This window comes from Sminthopsis crassicaudata, chromosome 3, assembly GCF_048593235.1.
Source record: "Sminthopsis crassicaudata isolate SCR6 chromosome 3, ASM4859323v1, whole genome shotgun sequence".
NCBI classification, from domain to species: domain Eukaryota; kingdom Metazoa; phylum Chordata; class Mammalia; order Dasyuromorphia; family Dasyuridae; genus Sminthopsis; species Sminthopsis crassicaudata.
The window spans coordinates 393769651-393788536 of record NC_133619.1 but is presented as its reverse complement, the minus strand read 5'-3'; the positions used below and the strand labels follow the sequence as shown (position 1 = coordinate 393788536).

General features: G+C 37.3%; 1 long non-coding RNA gene across 3 annotated transcripts in view; it reads left to right on the top strand.

Moving 5' to 3' along the window:
- LOC141562216 (uncharacterized) overlaps nucleotides 1-18886 on the top strand; it is a 79092-nt gene that overhangs the window by 30303 nt on the left and 29903 nt on the right. For 2 of the 3 annotated variants that reach the window (XR_012488180.1, XR_012488179.1), the window contains 2 exons: nucleotides 2910-2962; nucleotides 8235-8396. This is a non-coding gene — a long non-coding RNA (uncharacterized LOC141562216). The remainder of the gene's footprint in view (nucleotides 1-2909; nucleotides 2963-8234; nucleotides 8397-18886) is intronic. The other variant, XR_012488181.1, reaches the window with a different exon arrangement.

The following is an 18886-nucleotide window of genomic DNA, read 5'->3' as shown; positions in this document are numbered from 1 at the left end:
CTCTGAGTTATCATTTCACACTTCTGAGAGTGGCTAATATGAGCAAAAGTAGTTGGATGTTGGAGGGGATGTGGGAAAAGTGGGCCAGTACAAGTACTGTTGTGGAGTTTTAATTGAATCAACCCTTCTGGAGAGCAATTGGGAACAATAACCAAAGGGATATCAAATCTGCATCCTCTTTGACCCAGCAATAACACTATTAGGTCTAGAAAAGGAGGTACAAACATTTATAGCAGCCCTTTTGCTAGCTAAGAATTAGAAATCAAAGGGGATTCCCATCAATTGCAGAATGACCCAAGAAGTTGCGGTATAAGTAATATTGTAATGAAATAATATTGTATTATGTCCTGAGAAATGAGAAACAGGTTAATTTCAGGAAAAAATGGTAAGGCCTGAATTGATTTATACTGAACAGGATCAGGAAGTAGTACATTGAAACAGGAGTATTGTTGGATAAAAAACTTTGAATAACAATTATTTTCAAACAATAAAATAATCCAAAAAGACAGATGATGAAAATATCTGTCTGCAGAGAAAGAACTGATCTTGATTGACTATTGACTGAATCACGGTATTTTCCAATTTTTCTTTCTTTCATTTTTTTCTTTGAGTCTTCTTGTCTAAAATGACTAAAATGGAAATGTTTTACATTATTGCACAACTGTAATTTGAATCTGACCACTTACTGTCCCAGGAAGAAGTGGAAAGAAAGAAGTGAGGAAGTGATAGGATGTCAAACTCAAAACGTTATTTTTTTATTATTATATATATATATATTTTTTAAAATAATATTATCCCTTGTGTTCATTTTTCCAAATTATCCTCCCTCCTTCTACTCCCTCCCCCCCCCATGACAGGCAATCCCATACATTTTACATGTGTTACAATATAACCTAGATACAATACATGTGTGTAAATCCCATTTTCTTGTTGCACAATAAGCATTAGATTCTGAAGGTACATGTAATCTGGGCAGACAGATATTAGTGCTAACAATTTACATTCACTTCCCAGTGTTTCTTCTCTGGGTGTATCTATCTCTGTCCATCATTGATCAACTGGAAGTGAGTTGGATCTTCTTTATGTTGAAGATTTCCACTTCCATCAGAATACATCCTCATACAGTATTGTTGTTGAAGTGTACAGTGATCTTCTGGTTCTGCTCATTTCACTCAGCATCAGTTGATGTAAGTCTCTCCAAGCCTCTCTGTATTCCTCCTGCTGGACCTTTCTTACAGAGCAATGATATTCCATAACCTTCATATACCACAATTTACCCAACCATTCTCCAACTGATGGGCATCCATTCATCTTCCAGTTTCTAGCTACAACAAATAGAGCTGCCACAAACATTCTGGCACATACAGGTCTCTTTCCGCTCTTTAGTATTTCTTTGGGATATAAGCCCAGTAGTAGTACTGCTGGGTCAAAGGGTATGCACAGTTTGATAACATTTTGGGCATAGTTCCAAATTGCTCTCCAGAATGGCTAGATTCTTTCACAACTCCACCAGCAATGTATTAATGTCCCAGGTTTCCCACATCCCCTCCAACATTCATCATTATTTGTTCCTGTCATCTTGGCCAATCTTTCAGGTGTGTAGTGGTATCTCAGAGTTGTCTTAATTTGCATTTCTCTGAGCAGTAGTGATTTGGAACACTCTTTCATATGAAACTCAAAGCTTTAAATAAAATATTTTTAAAAATAATATATTTTACTTAATCTAGCAATGTTTCTTTTCCAAAAAAATCATCGTTTGAGGATGAAGCACAATTTTTTAAAGTTTCATAAGAGCAAAAATATATTCTGCAAGGTAAACTAATGCAGTATTGGTGGGGTTTCAGAATGGTAGACTATCATTACAAATCACCATAGCAGTATCCTCGTGAAATACAGAAATCAATGTACCCCTCCTCTGTTTCTATCTTCACCTTATTAGGAATGTAACAAATGGAGTGTAGTGTGCAAAGAAGTCAAAAGAAGAGATTATGTTTATGTTCAAAGAGCACTTCTCATAGCATTCTTGTGGACATGCCTGATAAGTGAAGACTGACTAAATAAATCCTAGAATCCTAATCAAAAAGAAACAAACTAGTCATTTAAATAGATCGATTTAAGAAAATGGAAAATTCTGGATACCTCTCTGAATTAATGAGTACGATAATTAAATCAAATTAAAAGCACAAAGTCATTTAGTAACAACCAATAAGATTTATATAAATACATTTTTTGAATTACAAGAGAAATAATTTGTTGTAATGCCTGAGAAACTGAGCCAGATAGAGATTAGAGAATATTTAATAATTTATTTAATGGAGAGATATAATGGGACCAAATGGATCCATGGTTTGGTCCCAAGACTGAATGAGACTATTGTCTCTAAGAATCCAGCAAACAATGTGAGTTCTCAAAGACATATATACACATGGCGCAGATGCAGGGGGTAGACTGAGGCAAGGGCGGAGTCAGGGTGCTGAGAGTGGGAAGGGGACTCTGACAGGGTGGGGTGAGGCATTGGAGGTGAGATGGCATAATCAGGGGGAGGCACCCCGGACATGGGGAGAGACATTTGATAAGATGGTATCTGACATCCCATAGCTTGGGATGGGGAGAGCAATTCTGATATTCTAAAACAAACGATCTTTTATCCTTATCAAATATTCTGATAAAGAGCAGGAGGAGGTTTTGCAGGACTGAGCTTTGACTGAAGCTGAGAAACTGAGTCAGGACTTGGTCAGGATAATTAGGGAGACTGAGAACTGTGGCATAACATTCCAAATAGTGATTCATGGCAAAATCCTCAAAGGAAAGAAACCCAAGGCAATAACTGATAAAAAGCTGTCAATATTTCATTCACTTCAATGAAAATAATACAAAATACCTTAAAATACATCATTCCTGTTTTCCAGAGACATGCTACAGGCAATTGCCGAAGAAAGAAAGAAATTAAATTTGAAAAAAGGTAGGAGAGTTCAGTTTAAGGATACAGTTATAATATGGGTTCCAACAAGTTTTATTTGGAGTCTAATTATAAGCCCTCTCCTGAAAATTGTTTCCTATATTGAGAAAGACGATGGTAAAATCATTGAAATCAAGGCTTCATACATGGGACCTTAAGGCACTTTTGGGGGCATTCTAAAATATCAAAATCTTTTACGATGAAAGACCATGTCATTTCCCTCTTATTAAGAATTCTGAATGGGGGGGGGACTTTTAAAACTGTTTTAAAGTTATTCTTTAATAGTTGAAATAATATTGTACATAGTCACTGCTCCCAAAAGGATTATGACTTAAAGAAATCACCTTTACTAGTTTCAACAATATGAAAGAGAATTTAGTGAAATTCATCACCAGAACTATTGGAGGGGAGAAGTATTGAAATATTATTTATAATATAGCCATTCTCAAATTTATTCCTACACTCTCAATACTGAGCCAGATTCGTGAATTCAGTGAAAGATGCATAGACACATAGATTAGGTACACATACACATATATGCTTTATAAATAAAGTTCAGCAAAAATTACAAAACTGAAAAGAATATACAATGTTAAGTTTATGTCTTCCACAGCCTCTCTGCCAATGAGAGATTTATATTTTTTATTTTCCTTAGGTTAGGGCTAGGATTCTTCTTCTTCTCCTTCTTCTCCTTCTTCTCCTTCTTCTTCTTCTTCTTCTTCTTCTTCTTCTTCTTCTTCTTCTTCTTCTTCTTCTTCTTCTTCTTCTTCTTCTTCTTCTTCTTCTTCTTCTTCTTCTTCTTCTTCTTCTTCTTCTTCTTCTTTTTTAATATTGTGGCAATTGGGCTTCTGTGACTTGATTAAGTGTCTGAGGCTAGATTTGCACTCAGTTCCTCTTGACTCCAGGACTGATGCTCTATCCACTGAGCTAGGTTTTTTCCAAAACTGGTAATGAGACAATGGCAATCTTTCAGTATAGATTTCATTTCCATCAATTTTTGTTCTTTCTGCATGTGTTCATCAGTGTTTACTTGGGCTGCTCTGAAATCTATAATTTCATCATTTCTGATGGTGCTAAAATATATTTTCAATAGTTGTCAATGATGACTTCTGATCCAAATGAAAAGGCTTCTGTTTCCAATTTTTTTCTTTCTTTCTTTTAAAATATATTTAAAGCATAATACCATACACAAAAAAGTTATGAAAATAGAAAAAGGAATAAAAGCATTGTCATTTGTACATGCCTAAAAAAAGGATTCAAAATATGTAATATTTTTTCAAGAAAATGGGTATAAAATAGAACAAAGTTTATTCAGAACTGTCCCATCTTTGCTTCCTTGTAGCTTTTCTCTTGTTCTTTGCTGTGCACTTTTTACTTTATTCTTTTCTTCCTTTTCTTCCCTTCCCCACAATCTCCCTCAAGGAGACTGGAGTTTAGCATGTTTATGTTAGCACAATAAAAACATGCCTATATACACTCACATACACACCTAGACATATATACACATGGGAGGGATACAATAACTCTTGAATGGGGAGGAGTCATCCAGAAAGAATTCAGAAACTCAGGTCGCTTTATGTTGCCATAAGGCAGGCAAAGCTGATTAACAGAAGTAGTTATTTAGAAGGGGAGAGACGGGAAGTTTCAAAGGAAAGAAGTCAAAGCAGGGCATGTTAAATATTGTAGATAGATAAGCAGTGTTTATACAAAAGTACATTGAGAGTTTGCATCCCTATCATGGCCTTCTGATTATTGTATACAGTAACTTTGGGCATCAGTTCAGGACAGCTCCCTTTGTGCAAAATATCCTTTCATTTCATGAAATGCAATAAGAGCTCACATGGGAATTAGGGAATCCTGTCAGCATCCCTGCCTGGGGCCCACCTAGACACTGGTTGCCACCAGGGACATAACTTTTCGCTGGGCTCTATTCATCCCAGCACACTCACATAGATACATACATATATACACACACAAATGCATGTATATGTGTGTGTATATATATATATATATATATATATATATACATATACATATATGTATCTATCTATACACATATAGATAGATAGATATATGTATGGATGGACATATATCCATATGGATATTTGTAATCATAAACAAATGTACAGATATCCATTCCTATTTGTCTTCTCTTTGTGTGAATGTGGATGTCATCATTCTCCTTGGGTTCAAGGTTTTCTGTGTTTTTCTAAATGTACCAACTTATCATGTTTGATTTAAGAATGATACTCTGACCTTATACTGTTTAATTATTTTGAATAGTGTAAAAGGAATATCAATATGGCTGATATAATAATGTAGTTTCTCTATTTTTTCTTTTTTGAAACATTCACTTTGTGTTATATCAATGATTATTATTCTAATTTTTTTTTGTTTCTTTGATTTTTCCCCCCTTGAAAAATGCTACTCCAAATCCTTATGTTTGTGGGTATCTCTTATTTCCTATCCCTATGGACACTGCTAGTTTATCTTGCTAACTTCCTTCTCCATGCCCACCTCCTTCAAAAGGATGTCTTCTGTCATCACCCTTTATCTCCTTCTTTATCCCATTTCTATTAAGCTACACACCATATCCCATTTCCTCTACACATCCTTCCATCTACCAAATTAACCTGATCCCTCACCGTCTTATTTCTTAAATTCTGAAAATTTTTATTGTCTCCTAGACGTATATGTATTATTTCCTCTTGTATTCATTCCCAGTGTGAATAGGATTTCAGACTTGCCAGCTCTCTTCCCCCATATCTAATTCCACTATGGCAATTCTTCCTCTTGCAACACATCATATTATATATTTACTATTTTAACGTTTACCTTTATGGTTTTGCTTTGTAGAGTCATATCATTTCACCTCTACCCCATGAATTACCCAATTACCAACAATTATTTTAATCCTGAGGCTTAAATTTGTATAACACTTAGGCAGTAAGCAGTTTATCCTTATTGAATCCCTTGAAATATTTTCTATTTCTCTAATATTTTGTGTATATCAAAATATCTGCTAAGTTCAGCTTTCTCTTGTTTTCAACAGAAACCTAAATGTCTGGAAGATTGCTGAATGCCTTTCTTTTTTCTTTTTTCATTAATTTTGCTTGCCACAATATTTTTGCTTAGTGTTTTGGATTTTTTGATAAATAGTGTTCTAAGACCTTACATCTTTTATTGTAGTTCTTTTCTTACAATATAGCTTATGTTTTGTTCCATTTTTTTCATTCTTTATCTTTTTTTTTTATTACTCCTTTGTCTCTTGTGACTTTTGTGGCTTCCCCCTGCCTAATTTCAATTTTCAAAGAGTCATTTTCTTAATACTGTGCATCTCCTTTTCAAGTTGTTTGAATTTTCTTTGTTAAACTTGTTTTCTTTGGATTCTTTTTTCTATTATATATGTCTATATTAGTTTTTCTTCCATTTTTGTTATTTGATTTTTTAAAGGCTTTTTTGAGAAGTTCTATGAATTCTTCATGGGTATGTGAGCATTTCACATTGCAAAAGGAAGGCAGAGCCTCTTTATTCAACTTAAGCATGCTTTTCTGAAGAAAAACTTGGATCTTCCCTATGTAGACAATCCTTTCTATGGTTGGTTTTTTTCTCCTTAGTTTAGTTTTTTTTTTTTTTTCTTTTTTCTTTTAAAATAAGTGGTTGGTAGCATAAGAGGTTGGTAAGGGATGTCCTCTGGCCTCAAGTTCTGGTTCATTTGTCTCCTCTATCCTGAAACATTAAACTAAGATCTCTCCTCTCTTCTAACTGCCTGCAGCCTTCTTATTCCAGTGTTTCTGCACTCATTAACTTGGTCGCAGTTCCTTTTCTCCCATGGTCATGTGTATGCACTACCAGTAGGCCTAGTGTTGCTTATCAGCAGAGGTTTTCTGTATCTTTTCCACACAGTATACAAAGTGAAATTTCTTGTGTTTGGGGCTGAGACTTTATCCAAACCCAAATAATCACAAGGCTAGCTCTTCAATATTTTAAGTTGAACTAACCTTGAAAGTATTTACAGTTTTAAAGAAGGCAAATTCTCTTCCTAGCTTCTTCAGATCTTTTCCTATTGTCCCACGATTACCTTCATTCATCTCCCACTTCTATTGGTTTTTTATTGGTCTAAATAAGCCAGAAGTGCAGATTTTTGTCTTATTTATAAAGAAAATGGAAAGAGCCTGGAATTTTCTGTGCTGTCCACAATTTCCCAACATCCTTCTTCCCTGAGCACCTTTTTTTTTCCTTCATAACTTTTGATTAATTTTTTAAAATAGATTTTGCACTACAGGTTTTGGTGATCCTGCTCCCACATCAGATGTCTCCTATTTGTTTTGCTATTCTACCTGAGTCTTCTTCAGGATCTATATAAAGAGCATGCCCTACTCAGCATGAATGGCTGTATGCTCCAAGGCTTTTCTTCTTTTCACTTTGCTGTCCATACTATCTTGCTTTGTGATTTTGTTTTTATTTATTTTTGTTTTCTTTCGTTTTTGATCAGGAAATTGAGGTTAAATGACTTGCTCAGGAGCACACAGCTAGTAAGTAATAAATTGCTCAGGCAGGATTTGAACTCAGGTACTCCTGACTCCAGGGCTGGTACCTACCAGGCCATCTAGCTGCCCTTGCTTTGTAAACTCGTAATCATGTCAGCTCCCATGAGTTTAATGAATCTTCACTCCATGTAGAGAATCTATTTTCAAACATTCTCATTTATACCTCATCTCTTAACCCCTTTTCTCTCCCCATTTAGTCAATACATTGTGCAGTTCCTTCATCACTTGAACCCTGGTTGGTTTCAAGGGTTCGCCTTTCCTAAAGTCTTTATCCAGTCCACTCAGTTCCACCCTCACTGCCATACTGTTCTTTTTAAAACACAGGTCTGACCATAGTGTGGATGCAATCCTTAAAATCAGGAACCTCCTTAATAAAGTGTATGATAGTGTTTGGGATTTTGATAACCCCTCATCCTTTGTCTCTTTCTAGACTTTCTCCTTAACCCCTACTTACTGACTTCCAAGTCCAAAGACCCAGGAGCTTTTTCCTCTTCCTCAAACACCACCCTCCTTAGCAACAAAATGATGTATGCTTTCCTTTAACTGATGATAATCTTTCTGTACTTTGAAAACATGTATATACATACATATACATATATATATATTTGTATATGTATGTATATACATACTCTATGGGTCAGTGAAATAAACCAGAGGTATTCACTGACAATTCACTGACATACTGTTGCTTCTTGTCTCCTTGTGCCATCCTCTCACATGATTAGATCTATTTTGCTGGTCAGAATTAGGTCCCAGAAGCTTGGAACAAGTGGCACCCAAAGCGCCGAGCACAAAGCAGTGATACTCAAGGGTCATGAGTGTGGGGATCCTGCAGGAAAAGTCCCTTCAGAAACCCTGCAGATGGGGAAGGACATGGGGAAGACCTGGTAAGGATGTTTTGATTACTTTAATTTTTGACTGAGTAATTGAAAATGGGCCAATTTGACATGAAATGGCCAAGGCGGGAGACTTATGAAAAATGCTTAGTAAAATTGATAAAGAAACAAGGGCTTGCAATAACCAGATAACAATTTTTTAAATTTTTATTTATACTTTTTTGACATTATATATGGATGAGTAATTTTTAACATTATCCCTTGTATTCATTTTTCCAAATTATCCCCTCCCTCCCTCTACTCCCTCTTCTTGATGACAGGCAATCCCATACATTTTACATCTTTTACAATATAACCTAGATACAATATATGTGTGAAAGTCCCATTTTCTTGTTGCACATTAATTATTAGATTCCGAAGGTATAAGTAACCTGGGTAGATAGACAGTAGTGCTAACAATTTACATTCACTTCCCAGTGTTCCTTCTCTGGGTGCAGTTGTTTCGGTCCATCATTGATCAACTGGAAGTGAGTTGGATCTCCTTTATGTAGAAGATATCCACTTCCATCAGAATACATCTTCATACAACATTGAAGTGTACAGTGATCTTCTGGTTCTATTCAATTCACTCAGCATCAGTTGATGTAAGTCTCTCCAAGCCTCTCTGTATTCCTCCTGCTGGTCATTTCTTACAGAGCAATAATATTCCATAACCTTCATATACCATAATTTACCCAACTATTCTCCAACTGATGGGCATCCATTCATCTTCCAGTTTCTAGCCACTACTAAAAGAGCTGCCACAAACATTTTGGCACATACTGGTCCCTTTCCCCTCCTCGGTGTTTCTTTGGGATATAAGCCCAATAGCAGCAATGCTGGGTCAAAGGATATGCAAAGTTTGATAACTTTTTGGGCATAGTTCCCAATTGCTCTCCAGAATGGCTGGATTCTTTCACAACACCACCAAGAATGCATCAGTGTCCCAGTTTTCCCACATCCCCTCCAACATTCATCATTCTTTGTTCCTGTCATCTTAGCCAATCTGACAGGTGTGTAGTGGTATCTCAGAGTTGTCTTAATTTGCATTTCTCTGATAAGTAGTGATTTGGAACACTCTTTCATATGAGTGGATATAGTTTCAATTTCATCTTCTGAGAATTGTCTGTTCATATCCTTTGACCATTTATCAATTGGAGAATGGTTTCATTTCTTATAAATTAGGGTCAGTTCTCTATATATTTTATCCAGATTCTCCTGGAATGCGTCCAATGATGGGGAACTTAGAAAAATAATATATTAACAATTTAGAAAAAAAAAAGAAAAGAATGTTCCTGGTGAGCAGTATACTGGCAACTAAAAGTTGAAAAGGATGCCAAGACAAATCAGAGGGAAACATTTTAATTCATGAAGAATATTCCCATTAAATTGGAAGCTTCCAGAGGAAAGGGCTTTCTTTAGCTTCTTTATGTATCTCCAACACTCCAATCAATATCTGGCACACAATGGGAGCTTAATAAATGTTGATTTCTGTCTCTTCACCTAGACTCCAAGCTACTTAGAGTGACTTTCTCCTTCAACCTTCCAGAGGACTTCATTATGCTCCTTTATAATACACTCTCGATGTCAGATTATGCATAACATATGCTCCTTTTTTCATATACTTATCATGTCAGATTATAATTATCTGTGTCTAGCTTATCCCTTTCATGAATAGAGGGGCCATGTATTATATAACTTTTCATCTACCTTGTAAGATGTTCACCAGCTTTAGAGCTGAGCCCAACTTGAGATAATATAGAGAAGAATCACTTCTTTTAAAGAGAAGGAAAATGAGGCTCAAAGTGTTTAAACCACTTGTCTAATGTAATATAGGGATTGAGAGGCAGCTAGATGGCACAGTAGAGTGCTGAGTTTAGAGTCAAGAAGACAACTTCAAATTGAACCTCAAACACTTAGTTATTGTGTATCCTGGACAAATCACTTAACAATTGTCTGTCTCAATTTCTTCATCTGGAACATGGGTATTATAAGAATACCTACCTCCTGTAGCTGCTGTCAGGATAAAATAATATTTTAAAGTACTTTGAAAACCTTAAACTGCTATAAATACTAGTGATAATTGAGTAAATAGGGCAGAATTTGAATGCAAGTACTTATGCTCACCCAGTTTCAGAAAAGGAAGAGGCCCAAGAATTCTGTGACATCATTTAAAAAACAAGGGGACTCTTGAGAAGTTTCAGGGAATTGTCTGAGGTCAAACAGATAAGGAGCAGGTTAGATTTGAACCCAGATGTTTGTGACTGCAAATTTGACACACTAACCACTAATCCACATTGCCTTTTCCTTCAAAAAAAGGGAGTGCTAAGTACATCCAAGGAATATAAAAATGCTTGTTGAGTGGACTCGGCCTTCTGGGGTTTTTTGACTGTTCTGCCCTTTGGCCCCATTCCCCAAGGGAAGCAGAGTTCTTTAAATATATCTTTGAGTGGTTCACTAAGTTCCAGGAGTTGCCTCCAATAAATAATGGATTCAGAAAAGGGTTAACCTGTAGGTGCCCATCATTGGTTAAAATGCATGCTGAGCTTGGATGCCACCAACAGGTGGAGGCTAAGGGGGATCGTTTTTCAGAGAAACCTTGATCACCTCAGAGAAAGCATCTCATGACCCCTCAGGCAGCTGGCCACAAGTGGGCAAATGGTTCTAAGTCAGGCATCTGCTTGCAACTGAAGAAAGACTAGCCAGGAAACATGAGAAGTACTGAGGCTTTGGGTTTGTATGAGGCTTTTTTGAGAAGCACATTCAGTCCATCTTCTTTGCTCCTAACAGTGATGGCTGGAGGACTCAGAGGGATGGAAGGCATTTATTTGTTCCATCTGACAGGGAAGGAAAATCAGTCTCTGAGAGGAGAGGTGATAGATCCAAGTCCAGCTCTCATAACAATTCAGGTGTCTAGCTTTCCTTATCCAAGGAATATTCACAGATAGAAACAAGTGAAAAACAAGAACCTGTCATAGCATACAGCTGTTCTCTGCCTGGCCCTGAGGAAGATGTATTGGAGAATCACATAATTCAAGCAGGAATGGCCAAAGAGAGTAAAACAAGGAGAGGATGTAGAGACCTCAATAGATGGTCCATTGAAGGAGGTAGATACCAGAGGATAGTACCAGATGACCTGAATTCAAATCCTGATTCGGCTCCTAAGTGCCTAAGTGGACACGAGGGTAAAATGAGGGGCTTTGTCACAAAAGACCTTCTAACTCCAAAAGCTAGGAATACAAGCAGCATTGATTAGGCACCTACTGTTTTCAGAACTGGCAAGCAAGTGGCAGATAGTGCATGGGGCATGGGGCATGACCTTAGATACTTATTAACTGTATAAACCGAGATAAGGCGTTTACCCCTGTTTGCCTCAGTTTCCTCATCTGCAAAGTGAGACAATGAAACGGCAAAGCACTCTAGTGTCTTTGCCAAGAAAACTCCAAATGGGGTCTTTCAAAGGATCACTCATGACTCAACAACTAAACAAAGTGTATGGAACCCTGGTTGGAGGCTCAACGAACTCTTCAGTTGAGATAAGATGGGTCCCTTCCCTCATGAGTTTTGGAATTCCTCATGGCATTTGGAATAAGACTTGAACTATGATAATTGTGATGTAAACAATTGTGATATACTCTGACTTCAAAAGATCTAAGAACTTATCTCACCAATGCATTGAACAACCTCAGTGCCAGAAGATGACTGAGGAAATATGTTTCTGCCCTCTTGACAGAGGTACAAAAGGAAGTACATGGTTTCAGACACGGCCAATGTATGGATTTATTTTGTTTGACAATATCCACTTGTTTTGAAGGAAGAGTTTTTTAGAGGGAGGGAGACAGACTTGGAAGAAGAATAGTGAAATTGATGCCAAGAAAAGAAAAGAATGTCAATGAAGTGATTAGCAAAAATACAAAGAAGATATTAAAAATTTCAGAGGGCAACACAGATTGTAGAGCAAGTTTTGGAACTAAAATGCTAAATATATACTTTTAGAAAACCCATTTTGTCTATAATGACATACAAAGATTCATATTCAAAAAGAAAATATAATTTTCAAAATGGTGCTTCAAAACAAAATAAGATTAACCATGGGTGGGAAAAAGCCACAATAGCAGTTCTTTTTTTTTTTTTTCTTTTGTATATGGAGATGTCTATATTTGTTAGTGTTTTTCAAGTTCAGAATAATACACAAATTGCCAATAAACTCCCTCCCCAAAAGAGAAAAAAAAAAAAGAAGGAAAGAATCACTCTTAGTAAAGATCTTCAAACAAAAGCTAGATGACGAGGAAGGTTGTAGAGGTGAGCCTTTTTTGTAGATATGGATTGGATTACTTAACTGGCCACTCATCTTGAGTGGCCAACTACAGATTCTTCTGACCTGACTGCACATTCTCGTGTTCAATTAGGATCAGATCCCTAGAGCTATTAGAGATTTTAGAGACCTTCTAGATCAGCCCCTTCTTTGTAGAGATGAACAAAGTGAGAGTAAGAGGAAATGATTTGTCTGTGGTCATATGGGCAGTATGTGTCAGAGGGGGCCTTAGGTCACTTCTACATCACAGTCCAGAGCCAGGAATTTTCCCACTGTACAGAAGAATTCCTTTATTCTGTACCATCCCCCAATTTCAATCATAAGTTGTAGCATCCTGGAAGAATAAAACTTCCACTCTTCCCATAGGTGCTGGTTCAGAGCGGTGTATCAAGTATGAAAAAAAATCAATAGGTTAAGCCTTGGGAGACATTGGCTCAAGTGAACTCTCAGCCACTGGTCATGTGGTTCATCCACTCACTGGTTCTCAGTTCCTTCATCTCTAAAATCATGCCATGTCAAGTCTACTTAACCACTGGATAATCTCCATGCTCCATGATATTCTGATTTTCATAAATTTTTCTCTTCTTCCCAAAGTACTTTACAGAACTTATTTTTTGCCTACATTTATTTTAGTTATCAATTAATGAGAATGTATTTTCTTCTCACCTTCACTCATCAATGAGAAACAGAACAATTTCAATAAACATATGTAGTCAAGAAAAAGCAAAAACAAAGTGTCACTTGGGCCATGTCCCAAAATGCATTTGTCATTCTGAACTCTGAGTCTAGCACTGTCAAGCAGATAATATGCTTAATTATTAATTATCTGCAGGTGAGGTTGGTCCATTGCATTGATGAGAATTCTTTCAAAGTGGTTTGACAAGAGTAACTTACTGAGAGGAACGGAGTCCCTGAGTGCTTTTGGAGGCCATCAAATCAGTACTTCCCTGAAATATCAATTTCAGGTGAACATGGTCATTCAGACTCCACTCTGCACCTCTAGACATAGGGATCTCACTTTCTTTTTTTTTTTTTTTTTTCTTAAGATGTGTGGAAACATTTATTTCTTTGCTTTTCTATTATGAGACTGCCAAAGAGTATCAAAACTGAAAATGGACTTGCATATACTTTTTTTAATTCATTTTTCCAAATTATCCCCTCCCTCCCTCTACTCCCTCCCCCTGATGGCAGGTAATCCCATACATTTTACATGTGTTACAATATAACCTAGATACAATATATGTGTGTAAATAACTTTTTTTGTTGCACATTAATTATTAGCTTGCGAAGGTATAAGTAACCTGGGTAGATAGACAGTAGTGCTAACAATTTACATTCGCTTCCCAGTGCTCCTTCTCTGGGTATAGTTATTTCTGTCCATCATTGATCAACTGGAAGTGAGTTGGATCTTCTTTATGTTGAAGATTTCCACTTCCATCAGAATACATCCTCTTACAATATTGTTGATGAAGTGCATAGTGATCTTCTGGTTCTTCCCATTTCACTCAGCAACAGTTGATTTAAGTCTCTCCAAGCCTCTCTGTATTCCTCCTGCTGGTCATTTCTTACAGAGCAATAATATTCCATAACCTTCATATACCACAATTTACCCAACCATTCTCCAATTGATGGACATCCATTCAACTTCCAGTTTCTAGCTACAACAAAAAGAGCTGCCACAAACATTTTGGCACATACAGCTCTCTTTCCGCTCTTTAGTATCTCTTTGGGATATAATCCCAATAACAGCAATGCTGGGTCAAAGGGAATGCACAGTTTGACAACTTTTTGGGCATAGTTCCAAATTGCTCTCCAGAATGGCTGGATTCTTTCACAACTCCACCAACAATGTATTAGTGTCCCAGTTTTCCCACATCCCCTCCAACATTCATGATTATTTGTTCTTGTCATCTTAGCCAATCTGACAGGTGTGTAGTGGTATATCAGAGTTGTCTTAATTTGCATTTCTCTGATCAGTAGTGATTTGGAACACTCTTTCATATGAGTGGAATTTGTTTTAATTTTATCACCTGAGAATTGTCTTTTCATATCCTTTGACCATTTATCAATTGGAGAATGGTTTGGTTTCCTATAAATCAAGGTCAGTTCTCTATATATTTTGGAAATGAGACCTTTGTCAGAGCCTTTCCTTTTAAAAATATTTTCCCAATTTGTTAATTCCCTTCTAATCTTGTTTGCATTAGTATTGTTTGTACAGAAACTTTTTAGTTTGATGTAATCAAAATCTTCTATTTTGTGATCAATAATGATCTCTAATTCTCCTCTGGTCATAAATTCCTTCCTCCTCCACAGGTCTGAGAGGTAGACTATTCTCTGTTCCTCTAATCTTTTTATTATCTCATTCTTTATGCCTAAATCATGGACCCATTTTCATCTTATCTTGGTATATGGTGTTAAGTGTGGATCCATATCTAATTTCTGCCATTCTAATTTCCAGTTTTCCCAACAGTTTCTTCCGAATAATGAATTTTTGTCCCTAATGTTGGTATCTTTGGGTTTGTCAAAGATTAGATTGCTATAGATGTACCCTTTTTGTCCTTTGTATCTAATCTGTTCCACTGATCTACCGGTCTATTTCTTAGCCAATACCAAATGGTTTTGTTGACTGCTGCTATATAATATAGCTTTAGATCAGGTACACGTAGACCACCTTCCTCTGACTTTTTTTTTCATTAGTTCCCTTGCAATTCTCGACCTTTTATTCTTCCATATGAATTTTGTTGTTATTTTTTCTAGGTCATTAAAATAGTTTCTTGGGAGTCTGATTGGTATAGCACTAAATAAATAGATTAGTTTGGGGAGTATTGTCTTCTTTATTATATTCGCTCGGCCTATCCAAGAGCACTAAATATCTTTCCAATTATTTAAATCTGACTTTATTTTTTGTGGCAAGTGTTTTGTAATTTTTCTCATATAATTCCTGACTATTCTTTGGTAGATGGATTCCCAAATATTTTATACTCTCAACATTTGTTTGCAATGGAATTTCTCTTTGTATCTCTTGCTGTTGCATTTTGTTGGGGATATATAAGAATGCTGAGGATTTATGTGGATTTATTTTGTATCCTGCCACTTTGCTAAAATTCTGAATTATTTCTAATAGCTTTTTAGCAGAGTCTTTGGGGTTCTCTAAGTATACCATCATGTCATCTGCAAAGAGTGATAGTTTGATTTCCTCATTTCCTACTCTAATTCCTTGAATCTCTTTCTCAGCTGTCATTGCCGAGGCTAGCGTTTCTAGTACTATATCGAATAGTAATGGTGATAATGGGCAACCTTTTTCACTCCTGATCTTACTGGGAAAGGTTGCAGTTTATTTCTATTGCATATTATGCTTAGTGAAGGTCTTAAAAATATGAGGAGCTCACTTTCTTACCTTACAGGGTGAGCCTCTGCCATTTTGGTCAGTGGTCTGGTTTGTCAGGGTTCTAACAACAAATACTATAGCCAGGAGATTTTGTCTAGTGTGATCAGAACATGGTGCTGGTGTTACAATCAATGACACAACTCCTGCCAGGAGTTGGGAAACCTGAGATCCAATTGGGATTGAGCATCAATGTGTGTAGCTACAGGTGTGTTCTGGTAAATGTTTAACTACCATCCCCTCAAAAATACAAAAATATACACGACATGCTTTGAAATTTAATTTTCTGCAACACTTTCTTAAGCCTAAACAGTGAACAAAAAGTAAATCAAGCTCTGATTTAAAATTTACCAATATCCCAAATGTAAAAAGTTACACTGGGGCTGGCCCTCCAGAGCTGGTACAAGCTAACTGCAGCACACCCTAGTTACCATGGACATAATTACTTTGGCTCCCTGAGTCTGTTTCTTCACATGTCAAATGGGTGTGGTTGAACACCTGCTTTAACTGGACACAAGCCTGATCACCCCCTCACCCAGCTTCTGACAGCTGAGGGAACTGAGGCCCAAGAGAGGAGGGGACAGGACCACAGTTAGAAAAGAAAGCTAGGTCAGGACCCTTTACCTCTTAAATCTAGAGATTGATCTCCTTTTTCAGTCATTTTCCAGTCACTTCTGACCCTTTGTGAGCTGTTCTTGCCAGATGTTGGAGTGGTTTATATTCCCTTTTCTAGAATATTTGACAGATAAGAAAACTGAGGGAAACAGGGTGAAATGGCTTGCTCCATGTCTCACAGCGAATAAATATCTGAGACTGGATTTGAACATAGGAGAAGGAGTCCTCCTGACTCCAGAATACTCTATGTAGTGCACTACGTGGATGTCCAGTTACTGATGTAATCACCTCCAAATACCATCTGCTCCATGTATGTATGCATGGGAGTAACAGCTTTCTCCCCTTGGAACTCACCCAATACCGTGTTTTCAGTTCTCTAATATTGAGCACAAGAGTATATCACAATTGTTTACATCACAGTTATCATAGTTCAAGTCTTATTCCAAATGCCATGAGGAATTCCAAAACTCATGAGGGAAGGGACCCATCTTATCTCAACTTAGAGTTCGCTGAGCCTCCAACCAGAGTTCCATACACTTTGTTGTTTAGTTGATGAGTCATGACTGATCCTTTGAAAGACCCCATTTGGAGTTTTCTTGGCAAAGACACTAGAGTGCTTTGCCATTGATTTGTCTCACTTTGTAGATGAGGAAACTGAGGCAAACAGGGATAAGTGTCATATCTAGGTTAATACAGTTAATAAGTATCTAAGGTCACGCCCCATGCCCCATGCACTATCTGCCACTTACTTGCCAGTTCTGAAAACAGTAGGTGCCTAATCAATGCTGCTTGTATTCCTAGCTTTTGGAGTTGGAAGGTCTTTTGAGACAAAGCCCCTCATTTTACCCTCGTGTCCACTTAGGCACTTAGGAGCATTGTCAGGATTTGAATTCAGGTCATCTGGTACTATCCTCTGGTATCTACCTCCTTCAATGGACCATCTATTGAGGTCTCTACATCCTCTCCTTGTTTTACTCTCTTTGGCCATTCCTGCTTGAATTATGTGATTCTCCAATACACCTTCCTCAGGGCCAGGCAGAGAACAGCTGTATGCTATGACAGGTTCTTGTTTTTCACTTGTTTCTGTCTGTGAATATTCCTTGGATAAGGAAAGCTAGACACCTGAATTGTAATTAGAGCTGGACTTGGATCTATCACCTCTCCTCTCAGAGGCTGATTTTCCTTCCCTGTCAGATGGAACAAATAAATGCCTTCCATCCCTCTGAGTCCTCCAGCCATCACTGTTAGGAGCACAGAAGATGGACTGAATGTGCTTCTCAAAAAAGCCTCATACACACCCAAAGTCTCAGTACTTCTCATGTTTCCTGGCTAGTCTTTCTTCAGTTGCAAGCAGAGGCCTGACTTAGCACCATTTGCCCACTTGTGGCCAGCTGCCTGAGGGGTCATGAGATGCTTTCTCTGAGGTGATCAAGGTTTCTCTGAAAAACGATCCCCCTTAGCCTCCACCTGTTGGTGGCATCCAAGCACAGCATGCATTTTAGCCCATGATGGGCACTTACAGACTAACCCTTTTCTGAACCCATTATTTATTGGAGGCAACTCCTGGAACTTAGTGAACCACTCAAAGATATATTTAAAGAACTCTGCTTCCCTTGGGGAATGGGGCAGAAGGGCAGAACAGTCAAAAAACCCCAGAAGGCCGAGTCCACTCAACAAGCATTTTTATATTCCTTGGATGTACTTAGCACTCCCTTTTTTTGAAGGAAAAGGCAATGTGGATTAATGGGTAGTGTGTTAAATTTGCAGTCACAAACATCTGGGTTCAAATCTAACCTGCTCCTTATCTGTTTGACCTCAGACAATTCCCTGAAACTTCTCAAGAGTCCCCTTGTTTTTTAAATGATGTGACAGGATTCTTGGGCCTCTTCCTTTTCTGAAACTGGGTGAGCATAAGTACTTGCATTCAAATTCTGCCCTATTTACTCAATTATCACTAGTATTTATAGCAGTTTAAGGTTTTCAAAGTACTTTACAAATATTCTCTTATTTTATCCTGCAGCAGCTACAGGAGGTAGGTATTCTTATAATACCCATGTTCCAGATGAAGAAATTGAGACAGACAATTGTTAAGTGATTTGTCCAAGATACACAATAACTAAGTGTTTGAGGTTCAATTTGAAGTTGTCTTCTTGACTCTAAACTCAGCACTCTACTGTGCCATCTAGC